The 27,862-nt window shown below is 40.3% G+C and overlaps 1 protein-coding gene across 2 annotated transcripts in view; it reads right to left on the reverse strand.

Moving 5' to 3' along the window:
- The window catches only part of FHIP1A (FHF complex subunit HOOK interacting protein 1A), a 308,163-nt gene that overhangs the window by 196,947 nt on the left and 83,354 nt on the right, over positions 1 to 27,862 (reverse strand). The window lies entirely within an intron of this gene.

Consider the following 27,862-nt stretch of genomic DNA (forward strand, 5'->3'; position numbering starts at 1 on the left):
AATACTTGAACGTCTTGCCCACAAGTTGTAACATGAGAGTCCTGGGGAGGAGTCTCGTTGGTTTGATTCTATCTACCCCTTCTCCTGAATGCATCGCCATCCCCAGGAAGATGGAGTAGCCTAGGAGACAAGGATCTCTCTTAGTCAGCCTCAGTCATATGCCTCCTTCAGTAGCAAGGAATAGGAGGCAGGGAACAAGGAGATCATAGATCAACATGACTACTGTCCTTACCAAAATCATGTGAAATAGGAAAGAAATCTCCAAACAGAAGGCACTGTTATTATCAAAACAAGAGAAAAACATCCAGGGCAACCATATCTTTAGCTAATAGAGTTTCCCTCTTTCACACAGACGTGGTGGCCACCTATCCAGGTGTGATTCCCAGACTCCTTACAAGCTTTGAGAAAGGGAGAGCAACCTGACATCTACTCAGATGATACGCTGGATACATTCTCGACCAGCAGTTTTGAGCAGCTGAACTGTGGATGATCACAAGGAGAATAACCTTGAATTCCCTACTGCTTGGTTGTTATAAAAAGCTTAGTTTGGGGCAATAATATTTAAGGAAGACTACACGAAAGATTTGCTGTCCCTCTAGAACTACTGGTTCCTTTCCAACACCACTATGCCCGTAATTTTTCTGGGCAGAACTTGATTTTGAGTATCTCCGCTGGCTCTATGGTCTCAGGGCTAACACCTTCTCAGGGTCAAAGCCAGTCATGATGGTCCCATGCTCCTTGCTAGCACTAGTTTAAGGGTAGGTAGGTGACCCATCATTAACCAAAGAGACATGGGGGAAATCTGCTTTGGAGGCTCTGGGGTAGGCTTCCTTGTTCTTACAAAGAAAGTAGAATAATGACTGGAACTCTCTACTTCTGGACAATTATTGTAGCTACCTTGCAATTTAGAGAGGGGCCAGACTAAAAGCAAACACATTAAAGATGGTGGAAAGGAGAGCGCTCGTTGATGACACTGTAGAGCTACCAAAGTCAGCAAGTCCTGCAATCTATCACAGAAATATAACAAAATACCTTGCAGTTAAACTGATTTAGAGTTGCAGTGTTCTGTCTCTGGAGTAATAGAACACAAACTTCTCTTTACCCCACACTGGACAGTTAATTATGAAAGAGCTGTCCAACAAAAGGAATCATCTAAACTAAATAAGCACTTTTAAGCAAATCAATTTTTTGATGTAAAACCAAGGTGTTTCTCTGTGTACAGGACTCTGTTGATTGGTATTATCAGCCTTGTTTCTTACATAAACCACCCCCATAGTGCACTGGTATACTTCTCCAGTTTTGGTTTAATGTAGGTTAAATGTTGATTCATTCTCAAGTTTTTCCTAAGTATTAAGATTTATTTTCTCAAAAATATCTTTTCACTCATATTTAACTGCTTTATATAACACTCAGTGAAGTGAAGTGAAAGTCGCTCAGTCATGTCCAACTCTTTGTGACCCCACGGACTATATAGTCCATGGAATCCTCCAGGCCAGAATACTGGAGTACGTAGCCATTCCCTTCTCCAGGGGATCTTCCCAACCCAGGGATCGAACCCAGGTCTCCCACATTGCCGACAGATTCTTTACCAGCTGAGCCACCAGGGAAGCCCACATAATACCTAACTAAATTAATTACAATATTAAGTAAAATTTGCACAAACATACACACACATAGCTAACTGAAGGTAAACATAAAATTCAACTGAAGGAAACACAAAAGCACAGACTATTTATAAGTAGCCAACAGCTGCTACTACAACTCAGCACACTGTGGACAGCAGTCACTACACTTTGCAGAGAAAATGGACGCTGGTTTAATCAGGAAATTTGGTGATGCAAATGTCAATTTACAAAACTTACACATTTGTATCTTATCAGGTATATGACTTCTGAATGTTTTCTTCCATTCTGTAGGTTGTATTTTCACTTTCTTAATACTCTTTAACAGACTTTTAAAAAATTATTTTGAAGTCTAATTTATCTATTTTTTTCCTTTTGTTGCTTATGCTTTCTATGTCAATTCTAAGAAGCCACTGCAAAACCCAAGATCATGAAGACCTATGGCTTCTTAAAGTAGATATAGAGTTTTCATTCTTATCTTTAGGTCCAATCCCTTTTGATTTAATTTTTGTATACTAAGCTCATTATTCAGTCTTTGCATATGGTTATCCAGTTGTCTCAGCATCATTTGTTGAAGAAACTTTTCTTTCCCCATTAAATGGTCTTTTGACCCATGTTGAAAATTAATTAGCCAGAGATGTCTGGGTTTATTTCTGATTCTTCAATTCTATTCCATCTGTCTATACATCTATCCTTATGTAGTACCACACTATTTTGATTACTGTGGCTTTGTGGTAACTTTTTCAGTCAGGAAGTATAAGCCCTCAAAATTTGCTCTTCTTTTTCAAAACTGTTTTAACTAACTAAACCCTCTTGCCCTACATGAATTTGAGGATTGGCTTTTCCATTTTAGGGGGAGGAGGCCACGGGAAATTGAATAGGTATTACACTGAATCTGTAGATTGCTTTAAGGAATATTGCCATTTTAACAATATTAAATCTTCCAGTCAAAGAATACAGATGTCTTTCCATTTATTTAGGTCTCATTTAATTTCTTTCATCAGTATTCTGCAGTTTCCAGTGCATAAGTCTTTCACATCCTTAAATGTGCTTCTAGATATTTTATTTCTTTGGATGCTTTCTTAATTTCCACTTAGGACTGTTCATCGCTAGTATACAGGAACATAACTGATTTTTTCTGTGTTTTGATCTTGCACCCTGCAACTTTGCTGAATTTGCTTAATTAGCTCTAGTAGTTTTTGCATGTATGCAAAAAGTTGAGGAATTTTTTTAACATATAGAATTATGTCACTTACAACAGAGATAGCTTTACTTCTTCCTTTCCAATTTAGATGCCTTTCATTTCTCTTCCTAGCCTAATTGCTCTGGATAGGACTTTCAGTACAATGTTGAATAGTAATGATGAAAGCAGACATCCTTGTCTTGCTCCTGGTCTTAAAGAGAAAGTTCCCAGTCCTTTACCATGGAAAATGATGTTAGTTGTAGGTTTTTCATAAATGCTTTTTGCCCTTCTATTCTTAAGTCTTCTGAGTCTTTTTGCTGTGAATGGTGTTGAATTTTATCTAATGTTCTTTCTACATATATTGAGACGCTCATACGGATTTTTACACCCTTTGTTCTATTAATGTGGTTTATTATACTGATTTTCGAAGTGGTTTCCATCAGAGTTATAGTTAATATTCTAAGTCTATAACAAACTAGTTTGAACTAACACCAGCTTAGCTTCAGTAGCCTGCAATAAATCTGTCCCTACCCAGCTCTGTATCCCAGTTTATGCTGTTACTGTCAAAAATTACATTTTATACATTGTGTACACATTAATATATATTTAAAATTACTGTTTTAGAAATTTGTCTTTTAAATCATGTAAGAAAGACAAAGAAGAGTTACAAGCCAAAATTACAGTGATACTGATTTTGTATTGATCTATAGTTACCTTTATCAGTGATCCTGTTTTAATTCATTTATTTTGCTGTACTGGCTGCATCAGGTCTTCGCTGCAGCATACAGGATCTTCACTGCATCATGTGGGATCTTTCACTGCAGCACACACTCGAGTTGTGGCATGCAGGCTCATCAGTTGTGACACAGTTGCTCTGTGGCATGTAGGATCTTAGTTTCCCAACCCAGGATTGAACCCATGTCCCCTGCACTGCAAGGTACATTCTTAACCACTGGACCACAGCAAAGTCCCTACAAGTGATCTTTATTTCTTCATATGGCTTTGAGTTATTGCCGAGTGTTCCTTTGTTTCAGGCTGAAGGACTCTCTTTAGCATTTCTTGTGGGGCAAGTCCAGCAAGTCTAGCAATGAACTCCTTTAGCTTTCATTTATCTAAAAACATCTTTATTCCTCCCTTCTTTTTGAAGTATAGCTTCGCCAAATATGGAATTCCTGGCTGACAACTCTTTTCTTTCAGCATTTCAAATATATCATCCTGCTGACTTCTGGCCTCCATGGTCTTGATGATAAACTGGCAATTTATCTTACTGAGAAGCCCTTGGATGTGACAAGTTGATTGTTGATATTTACAAAGCTCTCTCTTTGGCGTCCAACAACTTAATTATAATGTATCTAGGTGTAGATTTCTTGGTGTTTATTCTACTTGGAGTTCATTAGGCTTCTCGGTTATATAAATTAATATCTTCCATAAAGTCTGGGAAGTTAACAGACCTGTTTCTTCAAATAATCTTTCTAACCCTTTCTTTCTCTCTTCCCCTTCTGAGACTCCCATAATGTATACACTGTGAAACCCGATGGTGTCCTACAGGTCACTCAGGCTCTGCCCCTTTTACTTCACTCTTTTTGCTTTCTACACCTCAGACTAATTGTAATTGTCCTAGCTTCACAATTGTTGATTCTCTCTTCTGCCTACTAAAATCACCTGCTGAAGCCCTTTAGTTTTTCATTTGCTTGTTTTTAATTTCCGCTATTATAACTTTCAGCTCCAGTATATCAACTTGGTTCCGTGTTATAGCTCCTATCTCTGTACTGATATTCCCTACTTGATTTTACACCATTCTCCTGATTACGTTTAGTTGTTTATTCATGGTTTCCTTTTGCTCTTTTAAAATATTTAAGACAGTAAATGTAGAGACTTACCTACTAAGTCTAAATATCTGGGCTTCTTCATGGATGACTCCTATCAGTTTCTTTCTTCTTTATCGGCAGGTTAGACTTTCCTGTTTCTTTGTATGCTTTGTAATTTTTTTACTGAGAACTGGACAATCCAATAATGGTTTCACATTCCAAAAATATAAGGAGATCCTACAATTCAACAACAAACAACCCAATTTTGCAAAATGGGGAAAGAACCTAGAATAGACATTTCTTCAGAATAGGTATTTAGTTGGCTAACAGAAATGCAGAAAAGGTATCTAGTATCATTAGTTATCAAGGAAATACAAATGGAAATCACAGTGAGATACTACTTTCTACCCAGTAGGATGGTTGTAATAAAAAAATAAAAATAAAATTTTTTTAAGAAAACAGAAAATAACAAATGTTGTTTAAGATGTGGAGAAGTAGGAATTCTCATATACTCCACTGGAAATGTTAAACAGTGTAACCATTGTTACACTGTGAAAAAAGGCTTGTTCCTCAAAAAGTAATACATGGAATTATCATATAATCCAGTAATTCAATTATTAGGTATATATCCAAAAGAACTGAAAAAAAATACTCAAATACTTGTTCACAAATCTTTCAGTTCAGTTCAGTTCAGTTCAGTCACTCAGTCGTGTCTGACTCTTTGCGATCCCATGAATTGCAGCACGCCAGGCCTCCCTGTCCATCACCAACTCCGGGAGTTCACCCAAACTCATGTCCATCGAGTCAGTGATGCCATCCAGTTATCTCATCCTCTGTCATCCCCTTCTCCTCCTGCCCCCAATCCCTCCCAGCATCAGAGTCTTTTCTAATGAGTCAACTCTTTGCATGAGCTGGCCAAAGTATTGGAGTTTCAGCTTTAGCATCAGGCCTTCCAATGAACACCCAGGACTGATCTCCTGGGTGGTTGGATGGACTGGTTGGATCTCCTTGCAATCCAAGGGACTCTCAAGAGTCTTCTCCAACACCACAGTTCAAAAGCATCAATTCTTCAGCACTCAGCTTTCTTCACAGTCCAACTCTCACATCCATACATACATGACCACTGGAAAAACCATAGCCTTGACTAGACGGACCTTTGTTGGCAAAGTAATGTCTCTGCTTTTGAATGTGCTATCAAGATTGGTCATAACTTTCCTTCCAAGGAGTAAGCGTCTTTTAATTTCATGGCTGCAATCACCATCTGCAGTGATTTTGGAGCCCCCAAAAATTAAGTCTGACACTGTTTCCACTGTTTCCCCATCTGTTTCCCATGAAGTGATGGGACCAGATGCCATGATCTTCGTTTTCTGAATGTGGAGCTTTAATAGCAACATTATTCACAATAGCCAAAAGCTATGAACACTCCAAATGTCTACCAACAGAGGAATGGATAAACAAATTGTGATATGTACATACAAGGGACTATTATTCAGCCATAAAAAGGAAAGAAATATTGATCATTTGGGTGCACTTTGAAAACATTAGATGAAAGAAGCAAGAAACAAAAAGCTACTTATTGTATGCTTTGTATCTGAAATAGCCAGAAGAGGTAAATCCACAGAGACAGTAGGCAGATTTATGGTTACCAGGGAAAGAGGAGAAGAGGGAAATCAAGTGTGATTACTTAATGGATATGAGGTGTTTTGGAGTGATAAAGTTTTGAAACTAAAAAGAGATGGTAATTGCACACACTGTGAATATCCTAAATGCCTCTGAATTGCACATTTTAAAATGGTTAACTGTATGTGGTATGAATTTCACCTCAATTTAAAAAAGAAAAAAACTTCTACTGTGGTTTACATTATGCCTCTAAATCAACCCTAAGCCTCAGAGCTTCATATTTCAACTTCACTGCTTTATCTCCTGAAAAAAATCACTTCTACTAAACTGTATTCTGGCATCATGTACTTGGCTTGAACTGAGTAACATTACAAGTATCAGCCATAAGAAAATCACTACTGTAGCTATCAAAAGGCTGTTACTGAAAGAATGCTGTCTTCCCTGTTACCCAGTGCACTCTTCACAAGGACCTGTAGGAGTCATTCCTCTCAGGCCTCATTTCCTAAAAAGCTTCCTACATAAACAGTACTTTTTTTGGCCACGCTGCATGGCTTGTGGAATCTGAGTTTACCAACCAGTGACTGAGTCAGGACCCTCAGCACTGAAAGGACAGAGTCCTAACCACTGGATCACCAGGGAATTCCCTAAACAGGATGTTTTTAAACCTTAAAGACACTACATAACTTCAAATGATTGCACTGAGGTGTTGAGGGGGACCTATGGGCTAACCAGGTGGCACTAGTGGTAAAGAATATTCCTGCCAATGAAGGAGATGTGGGTTTGATCCCTGGGTAGGAAAGATCCCCTGGAGAAGGGAATGACTGCCCACTCCAGCACTGTTGCCTAGAGAATCCCATGGACAGAGGAGCCTAGTGGGCTATAGTCCACGTGGTAAAAAGCGTCAGACATGACTGAGTGACTGAACACACACATACATGTTCCACCTATACCACCTTCTTCCAAATCTCCAGTGTGAGCAGTAAGTCTTTAGACTTTCTCAAGTACCTGATCTGGGAGAATAAAAAGAGAAGTAAGAAAAAGTAAACAAAACTGAGTCACACTGATGTCAGAAGACTGAGGTAAAGGTCTTAAGACTCCTGCAGTTGAGGTCTGCAAACACCATGAACCCAGACCCCAACTCCAGTTTCTTGGAGGCTCTCCCTCAGGAGACCTGCTCTTAGATCAGTGTGATGTTTCAATCTGTGGCATCCCTTAATTTGAGCCAGTTGTTTCTCTGAAGCTCAGGTGCAAATTTATGGCCCGTATTCAATAACAAGGACAGACCTTGTTAACTCATTTCTGCAGCCTTTAACTTATTCTGTCCCCTTAGTTTCACCTTCACAATTTTATTTTTTCCCCTGTATTTCTATTAACCTCTCATTTTTTTAGGACAAGATGGAATATAAATAACAAGAAAATAAAAACAAGTGTCATATTACCAATCTGTATGGAAAATAAGCAACCTGTCTACAAACATAACTGCCGTCCACCTCTGTGCAATGTTTTCATTACAAAATCATCAGCTCAGCTTTCAATCAATGATTTGAAATCATGGCACTTAAAAGAAACCTTAATCTAAAGTTGTCTACTGTTCAGTTCCTTTCTTAGATCAGGGAAAATTACTAATACTTGAGAGAACTAGTTTTTGGTAAAATTGTTTCCTCCATTTTATTTGTTTTTGTTCAGCCACTAAGACGTGTCTGACTCTTTGTGACCCCATGGACTGCAGCACGCCAGGTTTCCCTGCCCTTCACTATCTCCCAGAGCTTGCTCAAACTCACGTCCACTGAGTCGAAGATGCCATCCAACCATCTCATCCTCTGTCATACCCTTCTCCTCCTGCCTTCAATCTTTCCCAGCATCAGGGTCTTTTCCAATGAGTCGGCTCTTTGCATCAGGTGGCCAAAGTACTGGAGCTTCAGCTTCAGCATCAGTCCTTCCAATGAATATTCAGGGTTGATATCCTTTAGGACTGACTGGTTTGATCTCCTTGCAGTCCAAGGGACTTTCAAGAGTCTTCTCCACAATTCAAAAGCATCACTTCTTTAGGGCTCAGCCTTCCTTATGGTCCAACTATCATATCCACACAAGACTACAGGAAAAACCATAGCTTTGACTATAATAACCTTTGTTGGCAAAGTGATATCTCTGCTTTTTAATATGCTGTTGAGGTTTGTCATAGCTTTCCTTCCAAGGAGGAAGCATCTTTTAACTTCATAGCTGCAGTCACCGCCCACAGTGATTTTGGAGCCCAGAAAAATAAAATCTGTCACTGTTTCCACTTTTTCCCCTTCTATTTGCCATGAGGTGATGGGACCGGATGCCATCATCCTAGTTTTCTAAATGTTGAGTTGTAAGCCAGTTTTTTTTTCACTCTCCTCTTTCCTTTTATCCTTTTAACAATGGTTCATTGTATACATATGCTTTATTGTCAGCTTCAAATCCATTTTGAAAATAAGCAAAGTTAACCAGAGGATGAAAAAATAACTCAATGGTCACTGCTTCCTTTCTTTCTCCCATTCCACCTTCCTCTACCATTAGAAGCCCAGTGTATACAATTTTCATCAGTGAACACAAATCTCTTTAGTAGTATCTTGAAAAAATGTACAATAGTGCTTATGAACAAAGAATAATATGACCAATTAAACACTTCTAAGTAAAACATAAGTCAAAGAAGAAATCTCAAGAGAAACTTTAAAATACTTTAAATGAAAACAAAAATAGAACTTAACAAAATTTGCGAGATGCAGAGAATGCAGTGATTAGAGAAAAATTTATAGCACTGAATGCATATGCTAGAAAAGAAGGATCTAAAATCAATAATATAAGCTTCCACCTTAGGAAACTAGAAAAAGAAGAGCAAATTAAATCCAAAATAAGCAGTGGTGAAAAATAATAAAAATTAGAGTGAAAAATCAATGAAATTGAAAACAGAAAATCAATAGAGAAAAATCAATGAAACCAAAAACGGTCTTTGAAAATATCTCTAAAATTAAGGAACTCTTAGCCAGATTAAAAAAGATAGAAGACACAAATTAACAATATTAGAAATGAAAATGGGGCCATTACTACTGATCCCATGAACTTAAATGGATAATAAAGGAATATTATGGACAACTCAAAGCCCATAAATTTGATAACCTAGATAAAAGGGACCATTACCTTGAAAGACACAATCTACCAAAACTCATACAAGGAAAAATAGGCATCTATCCATTAAAGAAATAGAATCAATAATGTATTACCTTCCAAAACAGAAATACCAGGCCCAGATGGGTTCATTGGTAAAGTCTACCAAACATTTAAGGAAGAAACTATACCAATTCTCTACCATCTCTTCCAGAAGACAGAAGCAGAGAGAAAACTTTCTGTCTTCTTCCATGGAGCCAGCATTACCCTAATATTAAAACCATACAAAGACACCATAAGAAAGGAAAGCTATAGACCAACGTCTTCATGGACATAGACACAAAAGTCCTTAACAAAATATTAGGAAATCAAGTCCAACAATGTATAAAAAAGCATGTGGTACAGAGGATGAGCAACAGCATGGGCTGAAAAGGCCTGGGTCTGAGCTTCAGGCTGTCATATACTATTTAGTGGCCTTGAGGAAGTCACTAAAAACTTCTTTTATCATAATTGACACCGGCCTACCTACTATATGGGGCTTCCCTGGTGGCTCAGATGGTAAAGTAATGCAGGAGACCCAGGTTTGATCCCTGGGTCAAGACGATCCCCTGGAGAAAGGAATGGCTACCCACCCCAATATTCTTGTCTGGAGAATCCCACTGACAGGGGAGCCTGGCAGGCTAGAGTCCATGTCCATTGAGTAGCAGAGTCAGACACGACTGAGAGACTTTCACTTTCATTTACCTACTGATTTAAAGGAATCAAATGAGAAAAAAAAAAAATGTGCAGAAGTACATCAAATTATATTGTTACTCCAAATAAGGAAGCACTAATTTAATGAACAGCAGCAATGTTACCTTGAGTGACAAGAATCAAGAGAGGGAATTGATTAAATCAAAGCCACAGGTTTAATCTTGGACGGGCTTCAAATTCACACTGGTATTCATGGGCTTCCGGTGGTTCAGATGGTAAAGAATCTGCCTGCAGTGGGGCACACCTGGGTTTGACCCTGGGTTGTGAAGATCCCCTGGAGGAGGGCATGGCAACCCACTCCAGTATTCTTGTCTGGAGAATCCCCACGGACAGAGGAGCCTGGCATGTTACAGTCCATAGGGTCGCAAAGAGTCAGACACGACTGAGCGACTAAGCACAGCACAGTATATTCATGGCAACAGACTGCGGCTCCAAGCCTAAGTAGCCATCTCTGGAATGCAAAGACACCATCAGGACCCACACACACTCTCCCAAGAAAACGACATTTAGGTTCAGATCCTGCAGACAACGGCAGGACACCCCATTTCTGAGGCACCACCTAAGTAGTTGACAACACTGCCATCCGATGCTCTTGCAGAGGCTGCATTTATTTTCCTTACATGTTCTGGCAGACCGCTTGACTAGAACCTATTACATAGCCACCAATTTATTTGAAACGTGGAGAAAACACAAAAAAATCATTACTCATGGGGTATGTCACAGTTAATGGTACTTAATCAAACTTTCTTCCCCTCATGTAGAAAACCAGCCACATAAATAACCGTATCAGGGATCAATGGAGCCATATGTCTCAACCCTTGAAAAAAGCTACTGGCAGAATGCTGCTCAGATTTTCTGCTGTGCTTAAAGAAAACTATTTTCAGAGAAAGGAACTGTATTTTTATTTGGAAAGAGAAATCCATAATCTCTTTCCTCAATGTGTTTTCTATACCATAATTACATTCTTTTATATGTGTACACACACATTAACACAAGTGCACTTGATCAGAAATACTCATATAAAAAATTTAGTTTAGTATCATAAAACACAAGGGCTTCCCCAATGGCTCAGTGGTAAAAGAATCTGCCTGCAATGCAGAAAAATTCAGGTTGATCCCGGGGTGGGGAAGATCCCCTGGAGGAGTAAATGGCAACCCACTCCAGGATTCTTGCCAGGAAAATCCCATGCACAGAGGAGCCTGGTGGGCTACAGCCCTTGGGGCTGCAAAGAGTCAGACACAACTGAGCACACACACACATGAAATATGAAAATGAAGCTTTAGGAATTTCCTTTGACAATTTAAGAAAGCAAATTTCATTTAGAAATGTTTCCGTACATCTATATAGCATACCTATACTTACAAAAAATGTCTGATCACCTGAACTCATGTCTGTTGAATAAAATGAAGGGAAAGCACCCCCTCCATAAATGGCCAAGTTATTTAACCAAATTATCTAAATGTGGGTGTTCACACTGCCTTTATTAGAGCCAGTATCACCAAAATTCAAGCACCACGTATTTTTCTGTCCTCTCCAAAGCTAAACTCCATAGGGAGCGTCATTCTTAAGCTCCTCAACAATTCAGTATTTCCACGGTGAAACTTACTTAACCGAGTGCCGAGTGCTGTTATAAGGCTCCCAGGTAGCAGCATTCCTCAGTGCGAAGGCAACTTTTGTCAGCTAACAATACCTTAAACATAAAGGGATGCGGTGGCTATCTACGGTGGGTATCATCTAGCCTTCTCTGATTTAAGACTGCAATGGCATGCTTAAACTTTTCTTTCTGAAATGCCTGAACATATTTTCTTGAATTCCTGAAAAAATATATTTGACTAGATTAGGTCATTAACCCAAGATCAAAACATACACTATTATTAATAGCTATTACTTGGACAGCAGTTACTGTGTGGCCTGAGCTGTTTCAACAAGTTCATACAATTTGCCTTTCACTGTTTTACTTTGAAGATTGCAAAGGTTTCATTTTTTAATGAAGAGTCTAACAGACAGAAAAATACTGGGGAGTCACAGGACTATCAGGTAAAGCACAGGGAATACAGTCAACAATACTTGGTAATAACTCTGTATCTGACAGATGGTAACTAGACTTAATCCTACTGGTCATTTTGCAAATGTATAAAAGGACCAAGTCACTACGTTGCACACCTGAAACCAACATTGTTTGTCAACTATAATTCAACGTTTAAAATGCTGGAGAGGAAGGAAGGCTGAAGTGAAATTCCCCCAGACAGAGTCAACCTTATTTCACTCATAAAGGAACAGAGCCAGGGCCAAACACAAGGGGAAGGGGACTGCTGCGGAGTCCATCGGCAGAGGTGGCCCCTGAAGTCGTGTATGTACCAAATGTTACCCGATGCGGTTTTAGCTCAGGGTTTCTCAACCTCTACACTACTGATATTATCAAAGGAAAACTATTCCAACACTTGTTAAACCGATAAGGAAGATTTTATTCAGGATTACTGCAATGGATGTAGACTATTGAAAAAAGGAGAGAGAGATTAGGTTCAACTCTAAACACAGCAAAGAGCTGGGAATTTACACTAAGAAAAAGCATGAGGGAGTCAGGAGATGGAAAATTACTAAGACATCAAGGGTCGGGGGATTCTTGGGGCTTCCCTGGTAGTCCAGTGGTTAAGAATCTGCCTTCCAATGCAGGGAATAAGGGCTTCATCCCTGTTTGAAGAACTAAGATCCCACACGTTGCTGGGGGCAACCAAGCTACATGCCACAACTACTGAGCCCAGGTGCTCTGGAGCCCGAGTGCCACAAACAGAGAGAAGCCCGCACATCACAACCGAGACCAAGGCAGCCAAATAAATAATTTTTTTTTTAAATTTTTAAAGAGTAGGGGGATTCTTACTAGACTGACCTAACTTGCTGAACACAGGCCAGGGGTAATTAGACATCAAGGGTAGGGGATAAGGCATTTGATCAGACATCAGGGTGATCAGGTAGGAAAAGTGGGGGTATTTTCACTAAACTGATGCAAGAGAATTCTTACTAAAACTAGGTCAGGCAGGCTAAAGACAGGATGGGAGCCAAGGCGAAGGCCCAATCTAGAAAGCAGCTTAGAGGCGCCCAACTACAGCTTGGGAAGGAAGCGGTCTTTGTTATCATCTTGGATCGGTTAAACCTTTGTCCTGAGAGGTCTCTGTGTGCTTTTGAGGATGCTGAACAGCATCTCTGGCCTCACCTACAGACTCCCAGGGGCACTCCTATCCCCTCCACCCCAAGAGTGACAATCAAACGTGCCTTGGGAGACTGAGGGCTTCCCGGGTGGCTCAGCGGTAAAGAACCACCCGCCAGTGCAGGAGCTGCAGGAGACACAGGTTCGGTCCCCAGGTTGGGAAGATCCCTTGGGGAAGGAAATGGCAACCCACTCCAGTATTCCTGGTGGGGTAATCCCAGGGAAAGAGGAGCCCGGGGGGTTACAGCCCATGGGGTCACAAAGAGTCGGTTACGACTGAGCACACACATTTTGAGACACTGAAACCACTGCTTTAGACCAGGGGTTGGCAAATTTCACATGTAAAGGGCCAGACAGTAAGTAGTCTCAGCTTTAAAGAATACATGTACATATTCTTCCTCCTCTTTCTTCAAGAGTTCACCTTCCCGTGCAGGGGGTGTGGGTTCAATCCCTGGTCAGGGAACTAAGATCCTACAAGCTTCACGGCCAAAGAAAAAATAAAAACCAGAATATAAAAATGTTTAAACTACTTTTAGCTGGTGATCATAAAAAACAAACAAACCAAAACAAAACAAAACCACCCACGCAACAGGCCAGATTTGATCACTGTTTGCCAAACTCTATTTCAGACTGAGTATCAGACTGAGTATCACTTTTCAAGTAGCTGTAAATAGTATACAGATAGATATTTAACAAAATACAGATTTACTTAAAACTATGATTTGGGTCGTAGGTAACTGTCTAACAATATCATTTCCTCAAATGAGGAAGAACAGAATCCGAGGCAGAATCTTGTGGCAGACCACGTTTGTTTCTACATTTGTTTGAAAAGTACACTGATTCACAAGAGCCTGGGGAAAACAGCTCAAAGCGCTCCCACCAATCTGCCCTTTCGCTTCTGAACGCAGCCCAAACCCTTCATTCCCATCCCTACGTCTCCAAATCCCCAACTGTATATCGCTGACTGAGGAGTTTGCTTTTGTTGCTGTTTCGTAACCGACACTACTTTGGTTTATAGAACATGTTTTCCACACTCTCTCGCCTTATCTAACATTCTGCAATGCATCTCTAAAATTAATCTATCCCAGGCTACAGAGTCTATGAATATGAAATAGGTTACTGGGACACCTTATACTGATCAAGGGTCAGTTTCATGAACCCATCCATGCACTCCACAATCATTTCAACTTTTGCCTCTAGAAAAAAATATGAACTCATATTTTAAGAAGATTACCCTGGAAACAATGACAAGCTAAAAATGACCCTAGAACCATCTAATACTACAATCTAGCTACTGAATGTGAGAATTGAAGCTATGTGGTGCTCTTGTTTTTAACAGTTACAATAAATACCACTGGGGGGAAAAAAAGACCCAGAATTTTTATTTCAGTTTACTAGATTCCATTAAGCAAGGTCTAACACTCAGCAGATTCATAAGGGTTATCTCCCTTTAAGTGATTTCACTTTCTTACAGTATGAAATGATAAAGGTTGATAAAAGGAGAGATTACATTTCTAAAAAAATAAATAAATAAGAACAGGAAAGCAAAGCTAAAAGAAACAGCAGCTATAATTTATTTCTCTGTGAGTCTCAGGTCTCCTTAGGTGTTTTCCTGCTTTGGCTCTTCAAATCCAGCCTAAGCTAAAATGAAGAGGTATGGTAGATGCTGTTACACATACACCAGTTCCCAAAGACCCCAGCAGGGTAAAGACCAAAAGGAAGCAAAACTAAAAGAAGATAAAACAGGAGAGCTGGGTTCGATCCCTGGTTTGGGAAGATCCCCTGGAGAAGGGAATGGCAACCTACTCTAGTATTCTTGCCTGAAGAAACCCATGGACAGAGTAGAGCCTGGTGGGCTACAGTCCATGGGGTTGCAAAGAGTCGGACACAACTGAGCGATTTTCACTCACTCACTCAAATTACTAGGAAAAATGGAGAAAATACCTCTAAACAAATTCAGTAAAACATGTCTAACCTTAAAGGATCCATCTGTTGTGTGCTTATTCTTCTTCGATACAAAAGCAACATTAAAATTTCTCCTTTGGGAATTCCCTGGAGGTCCAGAGGTTAGGACTCAGCACTTTCATTTCCAGAGCCAGGGCTCAATCCCTGGTTGGGGAACTAAGGTCCCGTAAGCTGCATGGCATAGTGGGAAGAGGAAATCATTTCCAGAGCCAGGGCTCAATCCCTGGCTGGGGAACTAAGGTCCCGTAAGATGCATGGCATAGTGGGAAGAGGAAATCATTTCCAGAGCCAGGGCTCAATCCCTGGTTGGGGAACTAAGGTCCCGTAAGCTGCATGGCATAGTGGGAAGAGGAAATCATTTCCAGAGCCAGGGCTCAATCCCTGGCTGGGGGACTAAGATCCCGTAAACTGCATGGCATAGTGGGAAGAGGAAATCATTTCCAGAGCCAGGGCTCAATCCCTGGCTGGGGGACTAAGATCCCGTAAGCTGCATGGCATAGTGGGAAGAGAAAATCATTTCCAGAGCCAGGGCTCAATCCCTGCTTGGGGAACTAAGGTCCCGTAAGCTGCATGGCATAGTGGGAAGAGAAAATCATTTCCAGAGCCAGGGCTCAATCCCTGCTTGGGGAACTAAGGTCCCATAAGCTGCATGGCATAGTGGGAAGAGGAAAAAAAAATCTCCTTTGATGCTAGCAAAGCAGCAGCTTAGCATATTCTTTTTTTGTTTTGTTTTGGTTTTTTTGGCCTCCAAACAAGGCTTCCAGGGATTTCAGTTCCCCGACCAGGGATCTAACCTGAGCCTTTGACAGTGAAGTTCAAGAGTCCTGACCACTGGACCACAAGGGATTTCCCAGAAGACCTATTCTTTATTTTCAACTTAAATTATTTTTAAATTATAAAACAATATATAATCACTGCAGAAAATATAGAGAGAGAAAATATAAAGAAAATAATTATCACTCAAAGCACCACCACATGAAAAACTATTTTTAAAGCTTTAATATATTTCTTGGTAGTCTTTTTTCCATACTTTCTAGTAATTTCACAAATTTTACAAAGTCAGAAGTACAATATATGTGAATGTCATACACACATTTAGCAAAACATTTGGCAACAGATTGCAACAAATAAGAGATCTATACCTTTAATTTTGTCTGCTCATTCTTTTATAAATCTATCATAAAAACCCAGAAATCTAAACAAAATTAAATAAAAATATACTGTCTTTCATTGAAGATTACTTCTAATAGTGAACAATTGGAACTAGCAAAGTGCTCAGTAATAAAAGAAGGACTGTGCTGTGCTTAGTTGCTCAGTCGTGTCTGACTCTTTGAGACCGCAGAGACTGCAGCCCGCCAGGCTCCTCTGTCCATGGGGATTCTCCAGGCAAGAACACTGGAGTGGTTTGCCATGCCTCCTCCAGGGGATCTTCCCAACCCAGGGATCAAACCCAGGTCTCCTGCATTGCAGGTGGATTCTTTACTGACTGAGCCACCAGGGTAGCCCAAAAGAAGGATTAAACATATATATAAGGGAAATCCATATAATGGAATGAGAGACAACTATTAAAATTTGATTTTTTTGAAGAATTTAAAAAAATTAAATCTTGATTCCTTCTCCTTTCATTAAATTTTACATCCTGAGCATTTTCCCAAATCATTTAATTCTCAAAAAAATCTAATTTATAAAATTTAGATTTCTTAATATCTACTGTAAACTGTTCCAGCAATCTACATTCCCACCAGTAGATTCTTGGGTACATATATATTTTTTTTAATTTATTATTTTTTTTGCTTTTATTTTTTATTTATTTATTTTAATTGGAGGCTAATTACTTTACAATATTGTAGTGGTTTTGCCATACATTGACATGAATCAGCCACGGGTGTACATGTGATCCCCATCCTGAACCCCCCTCCCACCTCCCTGCCCATCCCATCCCTCAGGGTCATCCCAGTGCACCAGCCCCGAGCGTCCTGTATCATGCATCGAACCTGGACTGGCGATCTATTTCACAAATGGTACTATACATGTTTCAATGCTATTCTCTCAAATCATCCCACCCTTGTCTTCTCCCACAGAGTCCAAAAGTCTATTCTTTACATCTGTGTCTCTTTCGCTGTCTCGCATATAGGGTCTTCATTACCATCTTTCTAAATTCCATATATATGCGTTAATATACTATATTGGTGTTTTTCTTTCTGACTTACTTCACTCTGTATAATAATAGGCTCCAGTTTCATCCACCTCATTAGAACCAATTCAAATGCATTCTTTTTAATAGCAGAGTAATATTCCATTGTGTGTATGTACCACAGCTTTCTTATCCAGTTGTCTGCTGATGGACATCTAGGTTGCTTCTATGTCCTAGCTATTGTAAACAGTACTGCAATGAACACTGGGGTACATGTGTCTATTTCAATTCTGGTTTCCTTGGTGTGTATGCCCAACAGTGGGACTGCTGGGTCATATGGCAGTTCTATTTCCAGTTTTTTAAGGAACCTCCACACTGTTCTCCATAGTGGCTGTACTAGTTTGCATTCCCACCAAACAGTGTAACAGGGTTCTCTGGGGCACATCTTAATGAGACTTTAGAAGGTATCTTTTTTTTTTTTTTTTTTTTAGTTTTTATCTATTTATTTATGGCTGTGCTGGGTCTTCATTGCTGCTCACAAGCTTTCTCCAGTTGGGGGGCACAGTGGCTTGTCTTGCTGCAGAGCCCCAGTGTCTGGGGTCCTGGCTCCAGCCACTGAGCCATAGCCTCTCAAGGGGGGTGCAGGGGGAGGGCCCCAAGGGCACTTATGCTTCCGGGTGACCCCCCCCCAACCTGCCCTGCCTGGTCTTATCCTGATATTTTATTAAACAAGTCTTTTTAAACCTCCCCCACCCCCAAAAGAGCCCACTCACAGGCCCCAGAGTGCATGAGCGTCAGCGGTTGCATCACACGGGCTCAGTGGCCCTGCAGCACGTGGGTCTTCCCGGATCAGGGACCAAACCCACGTCCCCTGCGCTGGCAGGCAGATTCCCAACCACTGGACCACCAGGGAAGTCTAGTATACTCTTTTTTAATGCATTTATTTTTACCTTTTGAGACAATTATTTATTTTGTTATTACTTTTAACATTTCCCCACTTTTTAAATCTTGAAAAATTTCAAGACCAACAGTAAAAGATGAAGGAATAGTACAATTAACATCCATATACTAAGAACGTATACTCTTAAATCAACAAGTGCAAATATCTAGAAGAAAATGATTCATGAAAGTAATTATTTAGATTTTTTAGGTGCCTGCAATTAAATCTCCTTAAAATACCCAAAAAAGTTGCTGATTTTATATAAAATAGCTAGGATCACAAAGAGGTAAGGTTCTTTTCAAAGTTACATTATATACATACTTTTTTAAAATGCTGACATACTGTTCTGCCAATTTCTTACTAATCTGTCTATGACCACTGAAGAGGAAATCATCCTAAGCTATGTAGAAGCTTCTGGTTACCACTCAGTATCTATCCTCTCCTTCTTTATTAACAGAACCCCAATTGTGTAGCAAGAAGCAAAGACCAAAAGCATAAAAACAGTATCTCCCAGTCTCCCCTGCAGCAGAGGCGATGCTATGATAACTGTCTCATCAAGGGGTAGAAAGTAATACCCTCGGAAGGCCTTTCAGGAAAGTCCCTGAAAGGTATAAAGGCTGGAGGCACACTGCTGGCCAGCTCCTTTTTGCTTTTTTGACCTTCTCCTCTTTCCTGGAGTGAGGGCCTGCAGATGCCAGACTCCTGGCACATATTTGAGATGAGAACATGAGGGCAAGGATCCCACTCAGAAGAGTGGAGCATAAAGACAGAAGGAACCTGGGGTCCCTGATAACCAAGGAACCAGTCTACCAAGCCTGGATAGCTTAGTCCCAGACTTATTTCATGTGAAGAAAAAAAATCCCCAAATTTGTTTAAACCATTGATTCCTGTAGTTATTTTTGGGTAAACTGAACCCTAACTGATCTGCTGGAGTTATTATACAAAGGTTATTATAACCTGCCAGAGTTATTTTACAAAGGTAAGAAGCAGGTAGAATTGGCTAAAATCAATTAGCTCATTTAAATACTCATTTATTATTCCACACAATCAATCTCTATTGAACATCTATGCTTGGAGGTAGAAGCACAGAAATACATAAGATGTGGCTTGTAGTTAAAATGAAGCAACCAAACAATTAAAACAAAGTTTGATGAGTCATGAGGGAATGGCTCCCCACTCCAGTATTCTTGCCTGGTGAATCCCATGGACAGAGGCGCCTGGTGGCCTACAGTCCATGTGGCAGCAAAGAGTCAGACACAACTGAGCGACTAACACTATGGCAGGGAAAGGGTGGCACGCTATGATATCATATGGCAGTATTTATCCCAACCTCTTGTTTGGAAGGCAAATGGGATCAGAGAAAGCTTCCCAGGTGAAAGGGAATCTAAGTTGAGATCTGAAAATGGAGATGGATGTATTAGCCAGTGTTACCCAACAGGGCAATGAAGGAAGAGTACTGCAGAAGAGGAAACAGCATGTGCACAGACCCAGCGGAACAGGGAGAATGTGACCCGTTACGGGCAGTGCAAGCAGTTTACCCCAGCTGGAACACACACATGGAGTGCGAGACCACTCTTCCCAGGCACCGCCGAAACCACAGAGGCCGTCCCTCTCTGGCCAGACTAGACTCTGGAGTTGTTTTTTAATCATTCCTTTATTAAAATAAATCGAAATTAAGGACCAAAAGAGGCAACAACTCTTGAGCTCTCTACCTTGATTCTTTAAATGGTAGAATCATCCTGTTCCTCCAAACTGGTGGGGCTTGCTCAACAATGAAGAGGATAATAGAGGCTTTGCCCAACACTGAATGACCGATTGAGAAGGGTTAGGCTGACAGATGCAGGAAAGTGTCACATGAGACTTACTGCTGGCAAGAATAACACTTTGGCAATAATCATAAAGAAATGGCTGGAAAGAGAACATACTATAATAGGGGGACAAGAGATGAAGGAGGTCATGACTAGAGTACTTACAATGGAATGCAGAGAAGAGGAAGTGTGCTTTGAAGAGAGATTAGTAGGTGAACTGGAGAGGACTGAGAAGATGTGCAGGGGCAAGAAGACGTGGGGAAGGGAGATCTGAGGGGTCTAGCTTGGGAGAGGAAGCACGATTAAGACTCCATGCTCCAGGATTCCATCTCCATCAGTGAGTGGTTTTGTGACCTTCACTTAAACCCCATGTGTTTCAGTTTCTGCATCTGTATAATGGGAATAATAATATAATCTCAGAGGATTTGTGAGGAGTTACATGGAAGTTCTCAGAACAGGACATGGCATATAGAAGATGCTGAATAAATGCTAGCCACATGCAAAGTGATGGTGACGCCATTCACCAAGACAGGGGACACAAGAGGAAGCACAAGTTCTGGGGAAGAAGAATGATAAGTTCAAGTTCAGATACATTCACCTTATCTGCCTGTGGGACACGCAGGAGGCAGTTGGGGATATGGGCTGCAGCTCAGAGGAGAGCAGTGAGAGTCAGATCCTCCTTGATCAAGGGTGGTGTAGGGTGACATCTGACCCAGGCCCCGGCAGACAGGAAGAAGCAAGCCCCGAGGGGACGGAGTAAGATGTAGTAAGATGCAGAGAAAAGAACTCGGGCAGCTCCCAGGGAACACGGACACTCAAGGGACAGACAGAGGGGAAAAGACGGAAGGAGCAGCCACTGAGACAAGAGGAAGACTCACAGAAAACAATTCTAATAAAGCTGTACCGTAACAACTAAAGAGACAAAAACACGAATGACGGTGAGACGAGGGAGGCACACCATCATGCACAGGGCACCAGCTTAAAGGCTGCAAATCAAGAGTGGGGACAAAAAGATCCGAACGAAAAAGAGCATTCCCTAAGAACCAGTATTTACAGGTTATTAACACTGTTCGTAAATTATCATAAGAACCCCAGAGTGAAATCTCCAAGTTGATAAGAGGCAGAGGGCTCTTTTAGTGAGCAAACGGTCCAATCAAACTGCTTTATCAATGAGGCTAAGCCTGAGAAAAATCTCATACAGTAACCTGAGTGGCCAAGAAAGAATCACATTTTTTAAGGAAAGAAAGCAGAACACAATGGCTTTACTGAAAAGTAATCCAAACTGCATTTTGAAAATAAAGTTCAACTGTCCCCTAAGCTTTCAGTTACTGGACCTGAAAAGCCACTTTAAATCACATCACTTTGGGGCTTGGAGGAAAGAGAGATAGCCATTGGTCCAGATTCCGGATATGAGATGTATTCTGGAAAGCCTGCTGTAAAGCAGATAACTGCATCTGAATCTAAGACCATGGCATCCGAATCTCTGGGTAGACAGTTAGGGAAAGTGTACTGCTCTCTGAAATGTGTTAAAGACACTTACCAGACCATTCATGCACACACCAACATCTGGGAACCCCTGATCTTTCTGATCAGAAGACCAAGGGATAGAGAAAATGAAAAGCCTAGACAACTGCACACAGCTAACGAGACATGTGGAGCAGTCCTCACACTCTAACTTGTATCAGAATCACCCAGAGAGCTTGTTAAATACAAACTGAGACTACTGCAGGAGCTTCTGATTCAGCCCAAGAACTCACATTTCTAACAAGTGTGAGGTGAGGCTGCTGCTGCTCACCTAGGGACCACACTTTGAGAATCTCTGGTGTGGACTAGTCATTAGAGAGTTTCCTAAGGGCTTCCCTGGTGGCTCAGACGGTAAAGAATCTGCCTGCAATGAGGGAAACTCGGGTTTGATCCCTAGGTTGAGATCAAAAGGGATCCCAGAAAGGGAATGGCAACCCACTCCAGTATTCTTGCCTGGAGAATCCCATGGACAGAGGAGCCTGGGGGGCTACAGTCCATGGGGTCACAAAGAGTCAGACACGACTGAGCAACTGACACTCTGTGTACATCAACTCAATGCGACCTGTACCCTTAAAGAAAAGGTAGCGCATTTCAGAAATGATGCTGAAAATGAAACAGAAAACATGACGAAATATAAACTTCACAAATGTATTCTAAGCCCTTCTGGTCAACTGGAAAAAACACAGAAAGCTGGAAAAGACCCAGACTAAACTAAGCTAGAATGAAACTACAAGGGTCAGGGAGAAGAGACCAAAATGACTGAATAAATGAAGACCACATTCACAAAACAGGGTAGAGACAGGTCATAATTTTAAAATCTACAAAATTATGAAAAGGTATGATCAGAATGACAGCATTAGGCAGCTGTTTTAATTATTTGACTGTAAGAAGTCACTTTTAAGTATCTTTTTGTGTTATTTACTCAGGAAATCTAATCCCCAAATACTCTTGAGGCTAAATTTTTATTCAAAACAACTTTCAAACATGGTTTCCCATTGGTTCCACACAAAGCCAGAGAAGCCACAGTGAAACATCCTCTCCTCACCACCGCCACCTTAATTCTGCATGACTCAGACCTTCTGGTATTACATTAGAAAGAACAGCATTCTAACGCTGCTCTGACCACTCCTCTCTGCTCATGCAGACAGCTCCTAGCCCTGAAACACTACATTCAAATATATTATTCTCTCACCAGATCAGAAGATCTGTAATTGCCTCTGTCTACCTGCTATTTGTCTCACGGTTCTGAGCACACCTCCAAAATCCGTAACGATGAATCCCACTGGCAACATCCCCTTGGGGCTGTCACGCACATTTTATATCATATTGTTTGCACCCTTTTTCAAGCCAATTTCTCACTTGTGGTTGTTCCTGGGCTAGCACTAGAACCTGCTGTCATTTCCTTCAAAGAAAGTAATACATCCAAGGGTTAGATCCTTTCAATGTCCATGGGACTCCTACATCCAGCTAAGCTGCTCCCTCTTGCTTCGCTAAGCCGCTCCCTCTTGTTAAGCTGCTCCCTCTTCCTTCAGAGCATCTTTGCCCAGGCTTTCCTCTTTGTTACATATATTTGCTTTTGGACTCCTCCCACCCAACTCCCAACACCCTCCTGTCCTCCCCAAAATAACCTCACTTCTAAAGGCACAAGGTCTGGGTTCTGAACTTTTCAAAGTCAGTCTAAGTATCCTTCTGTCAACAAACACACCACTTTTTAGAGCTTAGAAGCAAAATCAGGCTACCCAGACAGGTTAATGGTTTGAACTGTCATTAATTTTTTTCCCAGGATTCATTACTAGCTATCCTTCACCATAAAAATGTTGATTCTGCTTATGGTCTTGAAACAAAAGCTTCCTAAGACATTAGAGGATCTCTCCTTTGTCAAGCCCTGAGACAAGACACACACACACACTAGCCCACCTACCTGAAGACCAAAATTCAGAGTTTACCATAATCAAATCCCAAATATAATGTAACTGCCCACCAAACAGCTAACTTAAAATTTAAACACAGGCTCTATGCTTACTGTCAATTATTAAATCTTAGTCTAAAGAAAGTGAAAGTGAAAGTCGTTCAGTCATGTTCAACTCTTTGTGACCCCATGGACTTGGAATGTCCATGGAATTCCTCAGGCCAGAATACAGGAGTGGGTAGCCTTTCCCTTCTCCAGGGGATCTTCCCAACCCAGGGATCAAACCCAGGTCTCCCACATTGCAGGTGGATTCTTTACCAGCTGAGCCACCAGGGAAGCCCAAGAATACTGGAGTGGGTAGCCTATCCCTTCTCCAGTGGATTCTGACTCAGGAATCGAACTGGGGTCTCCTGTGTTGCAGGTGGGTTTTTTACCAGTTAAGCTACTAGGGAAGCCCCAAATCTTAATTATAAACCATATATCTGATAAAGAGTTAAGATTCAGAACATAATAAACAACTCCTATAACTCAATAACAAAAAGACAAACAACCTGATTAAAACATGGGCGAAAGACGTGACTAAACATTTATCCGTATATGAATGGCTAAGAAGCATACGAAAGATGTTTAACATCACTAATCATTATTGAAATGCAAATCAAAACCATGCGACATCACTTCATACACATCAGGATGGCTATCATCACCAAAAACAAAAACAAAAAAATACTAAAACCCAGTGTTGGGGAGGATATAAAGAAACTGGAATGCTTGTGCACTTCTGGTAGAAATATAAAATGGCTTGGCTGATGTGGAAAACAGTAAGGTGGTCCTTCAAAAAATTTAAAATAGAATTAATATGTGACCCAGCTATTCCACTTTAAGATATATATCCAAAACAGCTGAAAGCAGGAATGCAAACAGATTATTTACACACCCATGTACAAGTAGCTTATTCATAACATTCAAAAGGCTGAAGCAACCCAGATGTCCGTTAATAATGAATGAATGGATAAACAAAATGTAATGTGTGTGTGTGTGTGTATAAGAAATATTATTCACCCTTAAAAAGGAAGGAAATTCTAACAAATGGATGAACTGTGAGAACATTACTATAAGTAAAATGAGCCTGTCACAAGAAGACAAATACCATATGAATCCACTTCCATGAGGTACACAGAATAGTTAAATTCACAGAGACAAAAAAAAGAAAGGTGGCTGCCAGGTGCAGGGGGCAGGGAGAATGAGCAGTTGTTTAATGGCTACAGAGTTTCACTATGGAAACTGGTTGCACAACAATGTGAATATACTTATAATACTGGAACTACATGCTTGAAATTTGCTAAAATGGTAAATTTTGTGTTGTGCGTTTTAACACAATTTTTAAGTATACACAATGAAATATTTTCTTATAATGGCCTTAACTTATAAGTCTATAGTCATTTTTATCTTACATAAAGTATATTTCTCTTAATATTAACATACATAGAATGATATAATACTGTATGTGTCTTTTAAAGTAAAAGTATAATCTGATTATAAAATACCTAAAAATATTTCAGTATTTATTTATAATATCAATAAATTTAGGAAATATGTCTATTTATAAATAAATACTACAAATAATTGATAAATAAAAAGAATTGATGCTTTTGAACTGTGGTGTTGGAGAAGACTCTTGAGAGTCCCTTGGACTGCAAAGAGATCCAACCAGTCCATCCTAGAGGAGATCAGCCCTGGGTGTTCTTTGGAAGGAATGATGCTAAAGCTGAAACTCCAGTACTTTGGCCACCTCATGCGAAGAGCTGACTCACTGGAAAAGACCCTGATGCTGGGAGGGATTGGGGGCAGGAGGAGAAGGGGACAACAGAGGGTGAGATGGCTGGATGGCATCGCCGACTTGATGGACATGAGTTTGGGTGGACTCCGGGAGTTGGTGATGGACAGGGAGGCCTGGTGTGCTGCTATTCATGGGGTCGCAAACAGTCGGACACGACTGAGCAACTTAACTGAACTGAACTGCAAATAAATGATTTATTAGGGTGAGGGTGGGATGATTTGGGAGAATGCCATTGAAACATGTATATTATCACATGTGAAACAGACTGCCAGTCTAGGTTTGATGGATGAGACAGGGTGCTCTGGGCTGGTCCACTGGGACGACCCAGAGGGATGGGATGGGGAGGGAGGTGGGAGGGGGCTTCAGGATGGGGAACACATGTACACCCGTGGCTGATTCATGGCAATGTATGGCAAACCACTACAATACTGTAAAGTAATTAGCCTCCAATTAAAATGAATAAATTTATAAAAAAGAAAAAAGAAATATGTCTATTTATAAATAAATAGTACAAATAAATGATTTATTTATAATGTTTATAAATAAATTTTTTAGATTTAAAATATCTAAAAAATAACACACTTTATACACAAAGCTTACTTTCTGTAAAATTAATAACTTTGTAGGAAGGATTACTAAAGAATGTACATGGCAATGAAAATATCCTATCAAAGTCTAGTATTCAATATTAATACTTTCTTTCATTTGGGGGATTCAAAGAACTTCATAAAATCTCAGTACTATAAAGAAAAGATTTGGTCTGTCCGAACCATAAATTGCACAGCAAAGCTTTCTTCACAGTGTTTACTGAGTAATGCTGGCCTGGATGCTACAGTAGCAAAGCACAGACTCCAGGAGCCTCTAAGACCTATCCCGTCACTCTTTACCACAAGCTGAATAAGATACCTGAGGTACAACTTACTAGCAAACCAAGAAGATATTTCATAAAACTTAGTTATTTGCCATCTAGCTGTCAAAAACAAATTTATCCATCTGCATCCAAGGAAAAATATACTCATTTTAAATTGAGACATAAAGTTCAAATAACTGTAATTTGATCTAACAACATGCAACTTGAGAACATAAGTGAAAGTTGCTCAGTCGTGTCTGGCTCTTTGTGACCCCATGGACTATACAGTCCATGGAATTCTCCAGGCAAGAATTCTGGAGTGGGTAGCTGTTCCCTCCTCCAGGGGATCTTTTCAACCCAGGAATGGAACCCGAGTCTCCTGCACTGCAGGCTGATTCTTTACCAGCTAAGCCACCAGGGAAGCCCACTTGAAAACATAATCCTGTGTCAAAACAGTATACTAAAAATACCAGCATTGTTTTATTCAAAGCAAAAATCAAGGTGATGGTAATACCTTTAAATCCAAAATAAAAGATTAGGTGGAAGCATGCTTTCATTGCATTGGCGGTGTCCATCTTGGGTGGTAGTCACTTGCAAAATTCCCAAACCCTTCCCCCTTAGCACTCTGATTCAGATTATGACACACTAGATTTGGCACCTAGTCCTACTAATCTGAATTTTCATTGTGCATTTTTAACAAGTACTATAACAACACTTTACAATGCAAAACACACCTCTAATAAGATGCAAATTACAGAGCCTTAGAAATATATCTTATAAGGAAATTAAATCTCATCTTATTCAACCTGATAAACAATTGACAAATTGATCAATTTTAATAAGAAAGAATAGCAATATTTACATACAAATAAACAGCATATGCTTCTCTGTAAGCTACAAGTCTAATAACAATACTATTATATGACTGTTTGAAACTCAGAGTCACCACTTTTTAGAAGTAACTTTCAATATAGTGTATAAGACTTCAAACACACATACAAATTATACAGAGAGAAACTGGTTTCATTACATTATTCCTCCTTCTGGTTTTTGATCAAAATTAGAACTTCCAAGATCCCACAGTGCAGCTCTGAAGAAATTTAGACTACTTCCCAAAACACCCTCCTAGGGTTTACATTTACCACCACAGAAAATAGGATGCTTAAAAGAATGCCACCAGAGGATTCAGATGCAGTTCCCAAAGAAAAAAAAAATCTTTGGGACTTCCCTAGTGGTCCAGTGGCTAAGATGCCACCCTCCTAATGCAGGGAGCTGGGTTCGATCCCACAGGTGTAACCAAGAGTTCACATGCAGGAACTAAGATCCAGTTTAGTCAAATATATAATTTTTTTTAATGTTTTGAGTAGAGCAGAGAGCGCAGTCTCTCAGAAAGACTGCTTTGAACAAGATAATGTTCACCTCTGTGGACAAGGGATGTTGCCTGTCATTCCAGTAAACAAGGACCAAGCCATCAGCCACTGCAGCACCCCCACGCCCACTGATGGTACACCCCAAGGGCAATTCAGGATAGAGAAAAACAGGAAGCACAATGTGCTCTGGATACTGGCCCTA

Source organism: Bos taurus, chromosome 17, assembly GCF_002263795.3.
Source record: "Bos taurus isolate L1 Dominette 01449 registration number 42190680 breed Hereford chromosome 17, ARS-UCD2.0, whole genome shotgun sequence".
Lineage (NCBI taxonomy): Eukaryota > Metazoa > Chordata > Mammalia > Artiodactyla > Bovidae > Bos > Bos taurus.